This window comes from Canis aureus, chromosome 2 (assembly GCF_053574225.1).
Source record: "Canis aureus isolate CA01 chromosome 2, VMU_Caureus_v.1.0, whole genome shotgun sequence".
NCBI lineage: Eukaryota > Metazoa > Chordata > Mammalia > Carnivora > Canidae > Canis > Canis aureus.
Genome location: NC_135612.1, coordinates 81,228,253 through 81,243,436, shown reverse-complemented (window position 1 = coordinate 81,243,436; position 15,184 = coordinate 81,228,253). Strand labels below are relative to the sequence as shown.

The following is a 15,184-nucleotide window of genomic DNA, read 5'->3' as shown; positions in this document are numbered from 1 at the left end:
TGGCACAAATGTTCACCTCTCCTAATAATTATCAAAATGTAATGCAAGGGACTGCTTGTTTCACTGGATTGAGATCTGCTGTAACATGTAATTCTTCATACCTACTATGATATCTGTAATAGGCATTTATTACATGTCAGTTAAATTAATGAGTATACAAGTAGGTTATGTATGCAGTTTATTTTATTTTTAAAGATTTATTTATTTATTTGTTTGTTTATTTATTTATTTATTTAAGAGAGAGAGTACATGGGTGGCAGGAGGGACAGAAGGAGAGGGAAAGAATCTCAAGTAGACCGCCTGCTGAGCACAGAGCCCATGAGGGGGATCAATCTCATGACCCTGAGATCATGACCTGAGCCAAACCAAGAGTCAGACGCCCAACCGCCTGAGCCACCCAGGAACCTGTGTAGTTTATTTTAAAGTAGTAAGTTAAAAATAAATAAATAAATAAAAAAAAATAAAGTAGTAAGTTGATATAGGACAATGTTAAATAGCTCATAGTTAATTAAATCGGCAGTTACTATTATATCCCACATACAAGTTCTGCGATATTTTTTGTGCTTTTATACTCATTGGAAATAAATGATAAAAATAAATTTTATTATTATAATGAATACATAAATGTATAATAAATAATCGATGCAAGGTCTTGTAAATTATAAGTCATAAGACAGTTTCTCATTCTGTCATTTCTTTTTTGTATTTTTGTTTTGAGACTTATGGCTAACCCTTAGCAGTCAAGGTGAAGGCACTATGGCGATATAAGGACGTGACTCATAAAATCCAATGATGACTCTGTAATGGACTGTAGCTAGGAATAATTTCTAGCTGTTCGGCCATTTCAAGTCAAATCTGGGGTTGGGACAACTGAATACATCTGAATGACAACCAGAAACTTCACACATTCCTCTCAATGGGAAGGCTGCTGTACTCTCTACTTGAAAGAACATTTCTTTCAGAGTGGCAGTCAGCGGTATCTGATAGGAGTTGGCAGAGATAAGCACAATTTCATTCAATTTGAATCAACAGATATTTACTGTATACCAAATAATTTATGAGTCTGTAGATATACAAAAGTGCATAAGGCCTTGGCCCTTTCTTTGCGGAACTTAGAAGTTTTAGGGAGGTAAGACATAATCATTACCTATTAAGAAAGGGTGAAATATTGATCAACATTCAACAAACATTTCTTAGGGGCTACTCTTGGCTTGGCACTGTTCTGAGTACTGATAAAGTGCTTTGGGGATAACGTCGTGTAGAATCTTTAACTCTGGCATCAGGAGGGATGTACTGAGGTGTCTTTCCTTGGGCGTGGCAGGTACAATATTTGGACCCACAGTACTTTTAAAAACCCATGACGATGATTTAATTTATTTTTTTAAGAATTTATTTATTTATTCATGAGACACACATACACACAGAGAGAGAGAGAGAGAGAGAGAGAGGCAGAGACACAGGCAGAGAGAGAAGCAGGCTCCATGCAGGGAGCCGGATGTGGGACTTGATCCCGGGACTCCAGGATCACACCCTGGGCTGAAGGCAGATGCTCAACTGCTGAGCCACCCAGGTGTCCCAATTTAATTTCTTTTAAAATCATAAGAAAACAAGAACTTCTTGGGTCAAATAAAATGTTTTAATATGCAGTATTAGCATATTCATCTTTATATCCACAGAGTCATAATATGTAATTTGTAAGATTTTCTAAAGATGAAAGTATTTCACAAAGGCAAAAGAGCGAGGGTCTGTGAAAGTCCCACTATGGCTCTCTTTGGAGACAAGTGGAAGTCAGAAAGGGGTCAGGAAAAGATTCAGAGCACCTGCAGGGGACCTTAAAATAATAGGACCATTTCACTAGGAAGAGGACAGGAGGAAGATTAGACAAAGCCAAGGCCCAGACTTGCAAAAGAGTAGAGTGAGGTAATTAAGAGGCGCACAAATCATGTCCCCTAATTAATGTTTTCAGTTCAGTGGACAGAGGCAGATATATGCAAAGGACAACTTACATAAGAGAAGACATGTGCCTATTCCAAGAATGGGGAATAAAACACCTGCTTCTAAATCTTTAAGATTCCTGAGAATTAAAGCTTTAGAACTATATGGTTAAAGCAAATACAACTGTTTAAACGTCTACCATTGGAAAATTCTCAATTGTCTCCTCTGTGACATCTGTTTGCGAGTAGGGTGGGTGGTATAGTATGGCTTACAGACTGTCTTCAAGGCCCAAAGTTTTTACATATCAGTAACTATAAGTTTACCACTATTTATCACTCTCCATATACATTTTGGAAATATTTCCAACAATATAGCATCTCAAAATTACATTTAAGGTAATGAAATCATTTTTGCCCCAGAAATTCAATCAGAATTACCTCAACGCTCTAGTCAAAATATGAATTCTTATTTATATTGTGTACAGTGTTTGCTAATAAGTCAATGAACTTTCTAGGGCAAATTCAAAACCCAAATTCGACAAGTGAGTCCTATCATAATTCATACTGGTAAATTCTGTTAAGCTATTTTCAAACTTTTAGAGTGTAAAGTAAAATTTCAATCAAGCTGTAAACTATTGTTTTTATTCCATTCCAGTTTTACTTAGTTCCTTGAAAGGTATGTTCTCCCCTCATTCTCTATACCCTATTCTCTGTGCTTTCTTTTCTTTCCCCTCTCATGTAATGAAGGGAAAACATTATTCATCTCATTTATTTTGAGAGAATAACATTAAGGCTACCTACATTTTTCTTATTATTATAAAAGTGGTAGTGAATAGTATGTGAGCTGATGAATTTCATTTTTCGACTAAGTACACATGCACATATTAAATTCTCTGTCATAAATATAATCAGGCTCTTAATTAGAAAATGAAGGAAACATAATTCTAAGCATTATGAAGATATATTGGGCTACTGGTGGTGAACACATCTAAGATGAGGCAACTCAATCAGAATCTTCTATTCTAGTTCTACTCTGAATAGAACTTTCACAGGTCTGTCATACTGAGTGTATAGGGGAGCCAAAAGGCTGTGCCATTTTTATGGTAGGTGGTAGCATCATCTTCAGGCCTAAAGGATACTAGCCCGTCCTATGAAAAAGTAATTGGACTGTTGGTTATTGAAATTGATGTTTTTAAACATGGAGAAAAATGTAGTTTTTTAAAACATTACTTTTCATCGGTTACATATTTATTTGCAACTCTGAAATTTTTAAAAGGGAGGCAGACCAAGGCATTCGTAAAAAATTGAACTATTCATTTTGGGATGCCACTCACTGAGTAAGTTTGCAAGAATTCCATCAGTCTCTGGTTCCCTCTAAGTAATGTCATTTGTTTACTCCCAAAAAAGTATGGACATAGTAAAACATTACACTAGAGATAAGGAGTGTAGGGCTGTGTAAGGCACTATCCCTGCCTTCGAGAAGTTCATAACCTCAGTAGGGGAAACAGAGCACAATGGAAACATTGTGGACGTCACTAGGAGAATACCACTAGTGCTGCTTCCTAGAGTGTCGAGAAGAGACACTGCACTGAGGTGTATAGAGCAGGGAAGTAAATTTCACTCTGTCTATATTTTTTTTTAAAGACTTGGGTAAATTTTTCAAAGTCACATAACTAGATTTATCTAGGTCTGAACTTAGCATAAAAATTTAACCTCTCCTATATATTATTTTTCATATTTGGATAAGTAGATGTACTTTAATGCCATAGTTTCTTATTACCTGTTTTTTCACGTAGGTAAACTTACTTATACTACATATGGCTACTGTTTACATATGTATGTAAATATCTATATTTACATCTATATTACCAATATAGTTTTACACATATAGGTCTTATGGCTATATACATATATTAAGTGTGTGATGCATATATATATGCATATATATATAGAGAGAGAGAGAGAGAGAGAAAGCAAATGACATTTGAACTACACTTTGAAAATTTTTTCATTATGGTTTTCCAAATTTTTCTGTGAGATTTAATTTCATACAAGATCCACAGTAAAAATTTCACTCATCATATGACTTTCTATTGTTGACTCATTTAGTTATGATTTCCTTTAGTTTCATTATTCAGTGAATTGTTTTAAAACGGTGTGAAATGCAGCAACAATTCAGTTTTCTCTATTCTTTCTTCTCTGAACATAATTGTTGGTGGTACTTTTGCTTTGTTCTGGCATACAAAAATTATTTCCTTTACCTACTTAATTCTTTTTACATGAAGAAGCCCCTTTGTATTAGAAATCTCTGTTGACTCTTGTTTCGTATTCATTGCACTGCGCTTAATAGCTGGTACAAAGACATATGGAAGCAAATCACGTGGATCCTAACTCCTTGTGAAAGATATCTGAGGCTTAAAATATGATATAAACTTTATGTGAATTTATTAGCTAAATATATTCTTTAGGTTTTGGAATAAGTTACTAGCTCTTCACATTTAATTCCCAATTTAATTCCCAATGCAAGGGTAAAAGAGTAGATTAGAGTCTATTTTTTCCATAATTTTTATTAAAACAAATGTGTTAATTAAGACTCATGAATTTAGCATCTGCTTTCCTGTATTATGTTTGGCGTGATGGGAATGTAAAAAATAGTGCAAGACTCTATCTCTGTACTAGGTGGGCTTTAGAGAGTAGAGCTTTGAGACAGATTAACAAGTATGAAATAAATAGCACTACAGTAATAAAGAGAATAAACCTAAATTGCAAGTTATATGAAGACCATAAAAATGCATGTGTGTGTCTGTGTGTGTGTGTGTGTGTGTGTGTGTGTGTGTATGTGTGCATGTATATATAAAATACAATGAAAAAGTTAGGGAAATAGATGCAGGATCTCACTACAGATTGAACTTTGAGAAAAGGTATTAAAGCAAAGCAAATGGATTCATTAAATGTATTACTAAGCAGATCTCTAAATTATATAGGGGCAGTGTCCTGATTAAGTATTAATTATTAATTTGCAATGTTTTGTAGGTGAATCAGTTTTATCCCTTAATATTGTATTTTTTATAGTAAACTCAGAAAAAATACTTCCAGTTTAATTTTGCCAAATGGTCTTCAAATGTATTTTAAAATATATTGTACACATTTAAAGAAATTCAAATGATGTCAGGTTCTCTCTTGAGTTTTTGTATAATGCTGCTAGTAGCCTATTTTGCTTTAAGATATATTTTCAGTTCTAAAATCCCCGAAGTACTCCTCTCCTGCAGTGACTGACTTTGTAGAGAATGGTTAAAGAGGAATTTAAATTTAAAAGGTGCAATTTGAAACACATTTTCTTGTGTCAAGTTTTGACACTGACCTTTTAAAACACATAAGCAGGGACTTTCCTCTTTAATTACGTTGCTTCTTTTAAATTAAATCTCTATTGCAATTCTTTTACAAAATAAAGTAAAATTTTAGAATGATATTTATTTTACCTCTCTAAGATTTGGGGAGTGGGAAGAGCCTATGTCTATCATGGGAATTCAGCATTATTATCATTATTTTTAAAGATTTTATTTATTTATGAGAGAGAGAGAGAGAGAGAGAGAGAGAATGAGAGAGAGAGAGAGAGAGAGAGAGAGAGAGAGACAGGCAGAGGGAGGAGCAGGCTCCATGCAGGGAGCCGGACGGACATGGGACTCAATCCTGGGTCTCCAGGATCATGCCCTGGGCTGAAGGTGGCGCTAAACCGCTGAGCTACCCAGGCTGCCCTCAGCGTTATTTTTTATTTATTTATTTATTTTTTTATCTCTTCATTTAGGTAGTGGAAGACAAAACGCTTGTTCTCCAAACCATGAAAATTTACAAAAATGTATACCTGCCTTTCAAGATAAGTTTCAATTAAGTGAATTTAAATCAGGATTTTACTATAAAGAGCAAAAAAGATACTAACGGATAGGACATTCTTCAGAAAAACTGGAGAAGGGGACGTTTTGGGAGTTTCTCTTCAAGGTTTTTGTTAATGGCCTTTAGTTTGCATTTAAATATAGAAGAACCTCATCAGCCCGCTTCATCATGAGTTAGAAGAACCTCTGTTCCTGCATCACGTTGCCTGAAATACAATGAACAAACTAATAGAATACAGATTGGCTAAATTAAAGCCAGTTATGGACAGTACTGACCATTCTTAGATATTAGGTTGTTTGGCTGTGCAATCTCTACTTTGAGAAAACTTATAGAAAAAAAAATTCCTTTAGAAAGACCATGGCAGCTGTGATATAAGAGAAGAAAAAAAGATCTAGAATTAGACACCTGGATCTGAATCAATGTCTGATATTTACTTGCTCTGTTATTTAACATCTTGAAGCTTTGGGTTTCTCATCTCTATTTGTCTTCTAGGATTTTGCAAGGGCTCAATGGAGTATGGATCCTGAGACTCTTACTCACAGTGCTTAATACTTTTACATCCTTTCTTTATGTTCCAGTACACTGAGTTGTTACATACGATTTTCATATTTTAAATTTAGTTTTTAGGCCTTACTTTATTTTGTTATTTATTTTTTATTTTTTCATAATAAATTTATTTTTTATTGGTGTTCAATTTGCCAACATACAGAATAACACCCAGTGCTCATCCCGTCAAGTGCCCCCCTCAGTGCCCATCACCCATTCACCCCCACCCCCCGCCCTCCTCCCCTTCCACTCTTACTTTAATTATTAGTGTATCCTGAGACCCGAGAGGCTACATTATACATAAAGAAGCATTTGGATTTCAATTTTCCCTTTTGTCTACATGTATCTGTTTTATAAATTTCATTATGTAGGTATAGAAAAATATATGTAGGAATGCTATAAAGCAAATCAAGGATTAGGGACTTAGATCATCTGTTAAAGAACTTGCATTTTTAAATCCGCATTGCCTTTTCCCTTTCAATATGAGTATTCATACCATGAGAACATTAACTGGTCAGTGATTCCAATTTTTCAGGATGCTGGGGATTTTTGTTAAACAGCTTTTGTTGTTATTTTGTTTTGTTTTGTTTTTATACAGGGGCATGCATGCTATTGCATTGTTTTGTTTAATTTTCTGCTATCTCTTCCGCATGGCAAAAAGTGTCTAAAGACTCTTAATTAGTCTCCCTGCTTCTAACCCTGACCCCTGCTGCAATCTATTTTTAAAACTGTAGTCAGAGTAATTCTTGCAAAATATGATTCAAACTGCTCCTCTGTTCAGAAGCCTCCAGCGACTCCCCATCTTACTTCAAGTTAAAGCCAAAAACTTCAAGACCGTGCATGATCTGACTCACATCTCTAAAGACATCTCTGACCACATTCCTCTCATTCAGCTTCAGCTACACGTACCTCTTCCCTCTTCTTGCAGCAAGGCCAGGTTCACTCGCTGCTCCGAATCCTTAAATCTGCCCTGCTTCCTGGGGTGTTTCTTCCAAATTCCCACATACCTCAGCCTTTTTTCTTCTTCTGGTCAAGTGAGGAGTGAGGACTTCCTCACCTATTTTATTTTATTTTATTTTTTCTTATAGATTTTATTTATTTATTCATGAGAGACACACAGAGAGAGAGAGAGAGAGGCAGAGACACAGGCAGAGGGAGAAGCAGGCTCCATGCAGGGAGCCTGACGTGGGACTCCATCCTGGGTCTCCAAGATCACGCCCTGGGCCAAAGGCAGGCGCTAAATTGCTGAGCCCCCCAGGGATCCCCTCACCACCCTATTTAAATAGCACTTTCCTCCTGGTCCCAGACACCCCACCTTTTACCTCTTCCCTTCAATCCCGCTTGGGATATGAATGTATGTACGCATGTATGGGAGTATGTGTCTATGTACTGTGTGTGCGTGTAGAATATTTACAAAATAAGTTTGGCTTATTTCTCTCTCCCTCATTGGAATGAAAGTTTAAGCAGTTTAAGATTTTTTGTATTATTTTTCACTGCTGTATCTTCATATACATGGCAGTACCTAGTTGAGAGTAAGAGCTGATTAGTAAGTATTGTGTTGAAAAGGAAAATTATTTAATGTTTTGAAGTCTCCATATCACCATTTTTATATCAACTTAAGGAATGCTTTGGAACTCACAAAGTGAGCTTTTATATTTTATTTATTTTTATTTTTATTTTTATTTTTATTTTTATTTTTTTTATTTTTATTTTTCCATAGTATGAAGTATGTCCCTTGTTAATTCCCCAACACCAGATGATTTCTTTCTGCAATGAGAGAGCAGCCCTTTCCCTTTGAGGAGAACCCAACAATTGCATTTGTCATCATTAATTTCATATATATGTATATGTCACCAGATAGCCAGTGTAAGCTATCAATTGACCCCACAGACCTGGCCAAGTCAGGATTTCCTTACCGGTAAATAAAAACTTAAGGAAGTATATGTCTAAGGCCCCTGTCTCAAACATACCCACTCTTCTGGGGGAGTTGAAATTAGAGTCTAGAACACCAGGTTCCCAGGGCAATGTTCTTTTCAATATTCGTAGCTTAATGATCCCAGGGAACCTAGGAGCCCTGAAGGAATAACATGACTAATAAGGAAAGATGCCAACACCTGGAAACCAAAAAATTACTTCAGGAAAGATTGCAAAATAGAGCCCAATGGTGAGATTTATAACCTCTTCTTTTTCCCCTCTGCCTATGGTCGTAAAACTTACTCTTATTGATTTTTACTGTAATTATTTCTATTCCTAACCATTTTGGGTTTCTATATGCTGACTGGAAAAGGAAGGATACTTTTCAGAGTCCATCATTCCTGTTGTCACAGGATGAGACAGAAGTGGTTGTTGAGTGATGGCCCACAGAACACAGAACACTAATGAGTGGTTCTTTTCTTTCTTTCTTTCTTTCTTTCTTTCTTTCTTTCTTTCTTTCTTTCTTTCTTTCTTTTTTTTTTCTGAAGGTGATGTGTTTCTTGTTCTTTATGAAGATGGAGGAACCACGCCTCATCATGCATGAGCTCTTTTAGAAATTTCCCATCATACTCGTACCAACGCCTTCAATGTAAACTGTTTTCTAGGGAGCAAAATCAGTATCAAGAGTATAAAAGGAATGATGGGGAGTCTATGTCTGGCTGGCTGTGCTGCTGCCTTGAAGTTAGAGATTTAACTGGTTGGCAGGGCTGTGCTTCTTTTTCTACATCATTTAGATATGCCCTGATTTGAATGTGTTGCATGAAGACTTTATTTAAGTGTGTGTGTATATGTATTACACACACACACACACACACACACACACACACTTTTTCATCTCCTGGGATCTGATGATGTTTGGGTGGATTGTGTGATTGATTAAGTGCAGATGGCTTTGTGCTTGTACAGGAATTTCACATTGTTAGGGGGAAATTGAATAGATAAAGTAAAAATAGACTCCATTACTATTTGGCTAAGGATATGTTAAGTGATTCATCTTCGGATTGTCTATCCCTGCCATTAATTTGATGGGGGTGTTATGTTATGATAATTCCTTGACTAATGAAGTTAAACTTGGTTATGGGATCATTTATTTGATGAATTTTGCTTAAATAATTTTCAGTATATAAAACTTTTCTCAAGCAAGGTATGGTGAATAAATTCCTATAACTGGGCTTGACCAAAGAGCTCATCTCTTTTTGGAAAATAAATCCTCCAGAAAATTATTTGGAAGATTTTTGGAAGGGGTTGGGGCTGAAAATGGGTAATCGGGCCTTTTCTGCCTTGCAGTGAGCTTACCAGAGATAGTTTATCGTAAACAAGTTCTGAATAGGGCCTGCATGGAGGCACAGGATCCATAAGTGACATGCCCTGTCTTTTAAAGGTGTCCCAAATGCGTTCATGGCATCTTGACTTCTAAAAACATTGACCAGAACAATTAGAATAGTAAGTGTTCTAAAAGGTTAATAATTAACATATAAAGTAATACTCTTGGATTTATTTCATTTAGCAATTTTAGGTAGCTTGATAATAGGAAAATCTTTCTGTTAAAACAACGGTGACATGGGGTGCCTGTGTGACTCCGTTAGTTAAGTGTCTGACTCTTGGTTTTGGCTCAGGTCATGATCTCAGGGATATGGGATCAAGCCCCACTTTGGGCTCTGTGCTCAGTGAGCAGTCTGGTTGAGATTCTCTCTTCCTCTGTCTCCCCCAATTCTCTCTCTCTCTTCAAAATGAATAAATAAATCTTTAAAACCAGAGCAGCAATAGCATAATAACAAATAAAATAGCACAAAATAGAGAAAAATGTAAAATAATACGAGCACTTTCAAAACAGTTGCAAAAGAAATAATAAAATGCAATACATTTCTGTAGCGAGAATGTCTCCATGTGTAAAAAGTCCCAGAAAAAAATGCAAGTCCCGGGATCCCTGGGTGGCGCAGCGGTTTGGCGCCTGCCTTTGGCCCAGGGCGCGATCCTGGAGACCCGGGATCGAATCCCACGTCAGGCTCCCGGTGCATGAAGCCTGCTTCTCCCTCTGCCTGTGTCTCTGCCTCTCTCTATCTGTGTGTGACTGTCATAAATAAATAAAAATTTATAAAAAAAAAAAATGCAAGTCCCTAGTTTATCTTTGTTATCATACTTTTGACTCAGGTACTTTTTTAAAAAAATGAAAACAGTTCTTTTTTGCATCCCTGAGGAATATCTAAAAAGGGACATATTAACCCGGTGATTTCTCATATTTATTTAAGTCTGACCCTGAAAAAAGAGTCTGTTCTATAAGGAGTCCTGTATTTGACCAGCACTTGCCTATGAATAACATATGGGCAACAACATGTGAAATATGATAGATCATATTCAAATTGATTTAAAAATAGTAATATTATTCTGATGAGAAACTGAGCGTATTACTGTGAAAAAAAAACCTATGCTAAGTAAACAGCACTAGTTTTTGTTTTCTTTTTTTTAAGGAATAAAGAAGTTTTGTGATTATGTAGGTTAGAGCCAACACAATCAACACATCTTATGTAAAAATGGCATAAGAATATCAAATATACAGTTCATTTCAGAGCAAATGGGGTTGTGGGGAGGGAGGGACACATTGTAATGTGAATGTGAAAATTGTGTTTGAAATGCGATCTGCTGATTATTTGGCACATTTGCAAAAACACAACAGACTACGGGGATTTACTGGAGATGACACTTGAGGGAAATGCAATATTTATAAAAAGGAACAACAGTGGAGAAAAGTCAAGAGGTCATTACAGAGTTTTGCAGGGTATTTTAAGCACGTGGTCCCATCATTGCTCTCCTCACAACTCGATGTATTTCTAGGCCTCATTAAAAAAAAAAAAAAAAAAGATGAGTGGACCAATGCTTGTTTTGATATTACAGTATCCTCGTGACAGTGCAGATTCCTTGAGCAGGCATTCGTGCTAGGACCCCTGAATTGTCACAGTGTGGCATAGGCACTGTTTGGCCCACTTTACAGATGACATTAAGTAACTTGTCCTACAGCCTGGAACTAGTCAGTTGCAGCGGTGGATTCAAACTCAGGTCTGTCTGATGGCGAAGACATCTGCAGATACTGGGAAATCACCAAAAGGGATTTCTCTGCATTCTCAGCCGAGCCCTGGTCCAAAAATCAGACTTTCATCCCTTTCTTTGTAGTTCCGGGCTTCCAACGGGGGTGATACCATGCAGAGGAAAGGGGTCAGCCCAGGTTAGGTACCAGAGAGGGGGACGTGCAGTTCCACTTGTGCAGTTGACTCATGGTGTTTAGTGTGTCTCTAGCTTGGCCCGATGTCCAGAAAATGTGAATGTGGCTAATCTGGTTTTGAGATAAAGCAAAGGACTGTGGCTGGGCATAGATAACCCTGTCCACTGAAGATTTCCACCACTTAGGTTCGCCTGAAATACATATAAGGGAACAGTCCTCTGCTGCAAATACACTTGTCTTCTTAAACTGAAACAAAGAGACACCTGTGTTTCCTCCAGGATTTCCTTCATAATCTCTGGTGACAAATGACCTGTGTTCGTGGATGCCCACGGTTTCCCCTGTGCTGGTGCTATACGCATGTATGAATTGCCAGAATTTGCAACTCCTGATTTAAACCCAAACCTATCTTTCTATGTACAGTGTTATTGTGTCTAGGAATATTCAGTTGAAATGGCTTCTGCATACTGATGTAACCAGAATAGAAACAGTGGGAAGGATAAAATGTGTATCCCAGAGGCACTATTCCGAACCTCGTGAGCTATGTTCCTTGATGCTCAGCTTTTATTAACGGTTAAATTAAGAGTTAGAGAAATCGAGTTAAGCCCCATCACATAACAGCATAGTAACTGATGAAGGCGAAGGATCAGTATCTCAGATATCGGGTGATAACACAGAGTAAGTTCTTAAAGGGCAAGCCAGTAACCCGAGAGTGTCCTCCCTCTCCCAGGCATGATTAATTAAACTCTTTGGTAGTGAGGTCATGGGAGTGCCCTCCACCCCCACTCCCAACCTAAGCAAATCCATTTTCAAAGAGCATCCCCCCTTTTTTTTTTTTTTTTACATTTATTCGCAGGAATCTTCTATTATTTAATTTCATTTTTTGCTCACAATGATGAGTAAATTCGAAGCTGTGCCTAATGGGGGGGTTGGATGCTATAAATGTTTTACGGTGCAGTCCAGGGAATGGTAGGCTTGGAATGTCACCCGCCACATCCAGCAACATTTTCTCATTGTTGTGTTGCATCGAACAGCCCCAGCCTGGCCCAGACTAACAGTGAGCTGTGTAAAAGGTCAGGTGTTGTGTTTTCATCTTTTGTTTGTGTTATTATTTTCCTGGCTGATAAATGGTACTGTAAGCCTTAAATAGCTATTTTGCATTCCTGTGGGGATACTGTGTGCATTTTTATGAATCCATCTCGGTTTACTTGTTTTGTGCTTCTACTTCTTTATATTAAAAATTTATATTTTCAGTGAGACATTTCAAGTACGTGGCTTTTAGGCATCGGTGCTTCTTGTGGTCATTGCCCAGGGACCGTGCTTTATTACAGAGTGCAACTCTGGGGAGTGCTGATGAGCACCTACGTGAAGATAACCCGAGGCTTTAGGATCCTGGCATTACTCCTGGTCTGGCTCCCAGTTTTGCAGAGAACCAGTGTGATCCTCCTTCTTCCAGTGGCAGCAGTGGGAGCCCTTAGGAAGAGCGTGAAGAATGAACCCCCCTTTAAAAGCAACAGAATCTTTCTCATGCATTATCCTTCCCTTCACTTGCCTGGCTTTACGTGTTCTACATGAGCAAGAAGAAGCAAGAAAAGTAAGCATTACATAACAAAGATGGGAGCCTCAGAGCAGATGACAAAGCAGGCATGCCTAGAAATGAGCCTTGGCCTGCTAGTCACATAGTGAAGAATTTGGTTGCACAGTGTGATGTTTGTAGCAAATTAAATGTGGTGATTGTCCTGAGCAAGCGTTTTGGCACACTCCTGTGTGATGGGTGTGATAGACGGTTAACAGAGTTAACTGTGTTAGATTTGATGACATGGTTAACTTAACTTTCAGCCAATAAAAATGTGGAGGCGTGATTCAGGTGTTCTGATTTATCTCTTTTTAGTGTGTGGTTGCTCTCTTCTCCTCCCTTTCACTCTGATGCTCCTGTCCTTTGGTATTTTTCATAGCTTGACATGCAGCAGTAATGGTTCTATTAGCTGCAGTGAATCTGCTGAGCTTGCCTTTTCCAACGAGCATGGCGTCACCGGTACCTTTTTTGCAGTTCCTTATTAGTACGTGCCCTTTACTGACTCTGCAGGAGCCATCACCTAGAATTAAACATTTTCTGCTAGACCTGTCCTTACTCTGTGCAAAATGATTATAGTCCATTATACCACCTTCTTGCTGACAGCCAGATACTGCTGAGATTACAATAAAGTCCCTGCAAATTTAAATATGATGCCACCTGGGTGGATGGGGGTCTTTGATAACAGGAACCATTTGAAGAAATGACACTCAGAGAACAGAATGTGATGGAGCCTCCTGGAAATCATATTATGGAAACTCCTGTTTTCTATTAACTTGAAAATATCAGGAGCCAGGATCTTGGTGTGTAGAGTAGTTGAAAACCTAACATACCCCCAATGATCCCAGAACGGGACAGGCTAACTCAGAACAGGTCTGAGAGTGCTCCCTCTGCAGGATGTCCGGAGCACCCAAATAAAAATGAGAATTTTCAGTTTCTCTAATTTTAGGGTTATCATCTCCATCTCTCTCCAAAAGCGATCTCACTTTTCTTCTTGTTTTGCTCAGCAGCAGCAGCAGCAGCAGCAGCAGCAGCAGCGGCAGATTCCTTTTTATTCTTCAGCAAAATTGGAGTAAAGAACCTAGAATCTGGATTGACCCCTAAGTCAGGAGACTTCTTGTAAAAGCTCAATCACAGCAAAGGCAACACCTCTCTTGATGGCTGCCTGTCTGATCCTGTGTGATTAAAATGAGATTTCTTTTCTTTTTTTTTTTTTAGTTCCCCCATATACATGTTTCCTCCTTCACCATCTGGGAAATGTTTCTCATTTAGCTCTTCTCTGCGACAGCATTAGAAGCCTTCATTATCGTTTCTCAGGGTCATTGCCCACCAAGTGTTCTCTGGGTCATTTGCCCACCAAGGTATGTGTGTTCTCTGTCCATTCCGAAGAGTGGACAGTATGACACTACATGCTCTGGTATCTAACCTACCGTTCTTCTGGAAAGCCTCAGATTTGTGGTTGCGGTATTCTTCAGATATACAGTGAAGGCAATTCAGAGACACTTTTTTTTTCCTTAAAAAAATGAATAAACAAAATTGTGCACTCCTTGTGTAAGGGTGGTGTACCTTCCTTTGGCAAGTCAGAGATGAAGCTCCCCAAACCTACCACACCCTGTTAATAGAGATACATGCCAAGTTACTGAAGGACAGTCATGAGCTATTGGCTTGCCTTGGGGGAGAGGTCTGCTCCAGAGAAGAGAGGAAGAGAGGGTACTTGACCATGACCATGAGTGAAATTTTGTAAGACAGAGTCGGAGGAAATAATAGAAACACGGTTTGGGAGCAGGGAAATGGTTTTGAACTCTGAGTGTTCTGTGGTGCTGAAGGAAGCTGAAGTGTAGGTCACAGTATTGGGGATGAGACCAAGAGGTAACTGGGAACCATCTGAGTACCATGAAAAGGTGTTTTGATTTTATCCTGCAGGAAACAGGAAGTCATCAACAGTTTAGAAAGAGTAAATATTTGACGTGTGTGTTCTAGGAAGATAATTCTGGCAGCAGATGGGTTAGGAGGACTAATATTAGTGGCAAAGAGACTAGAGTAGGCTACAGG

The 15,184-nt window shown here is 38.0% G+C and overlaps 1 protein-coding gene across 2 annotated transcripts in view; it reads left to right on the top strand.

Moving 5' to 3' along the window:
• PCDH7 (protocadherin 7) overlaps positions 1-15,184 on the top strand; it is a 416,043-nt gene that overhangs the window by 86,085 nt on the left and 314,774 nt on the right. The gene's annotated exons all lie outside the window — the stretch shown is intronic.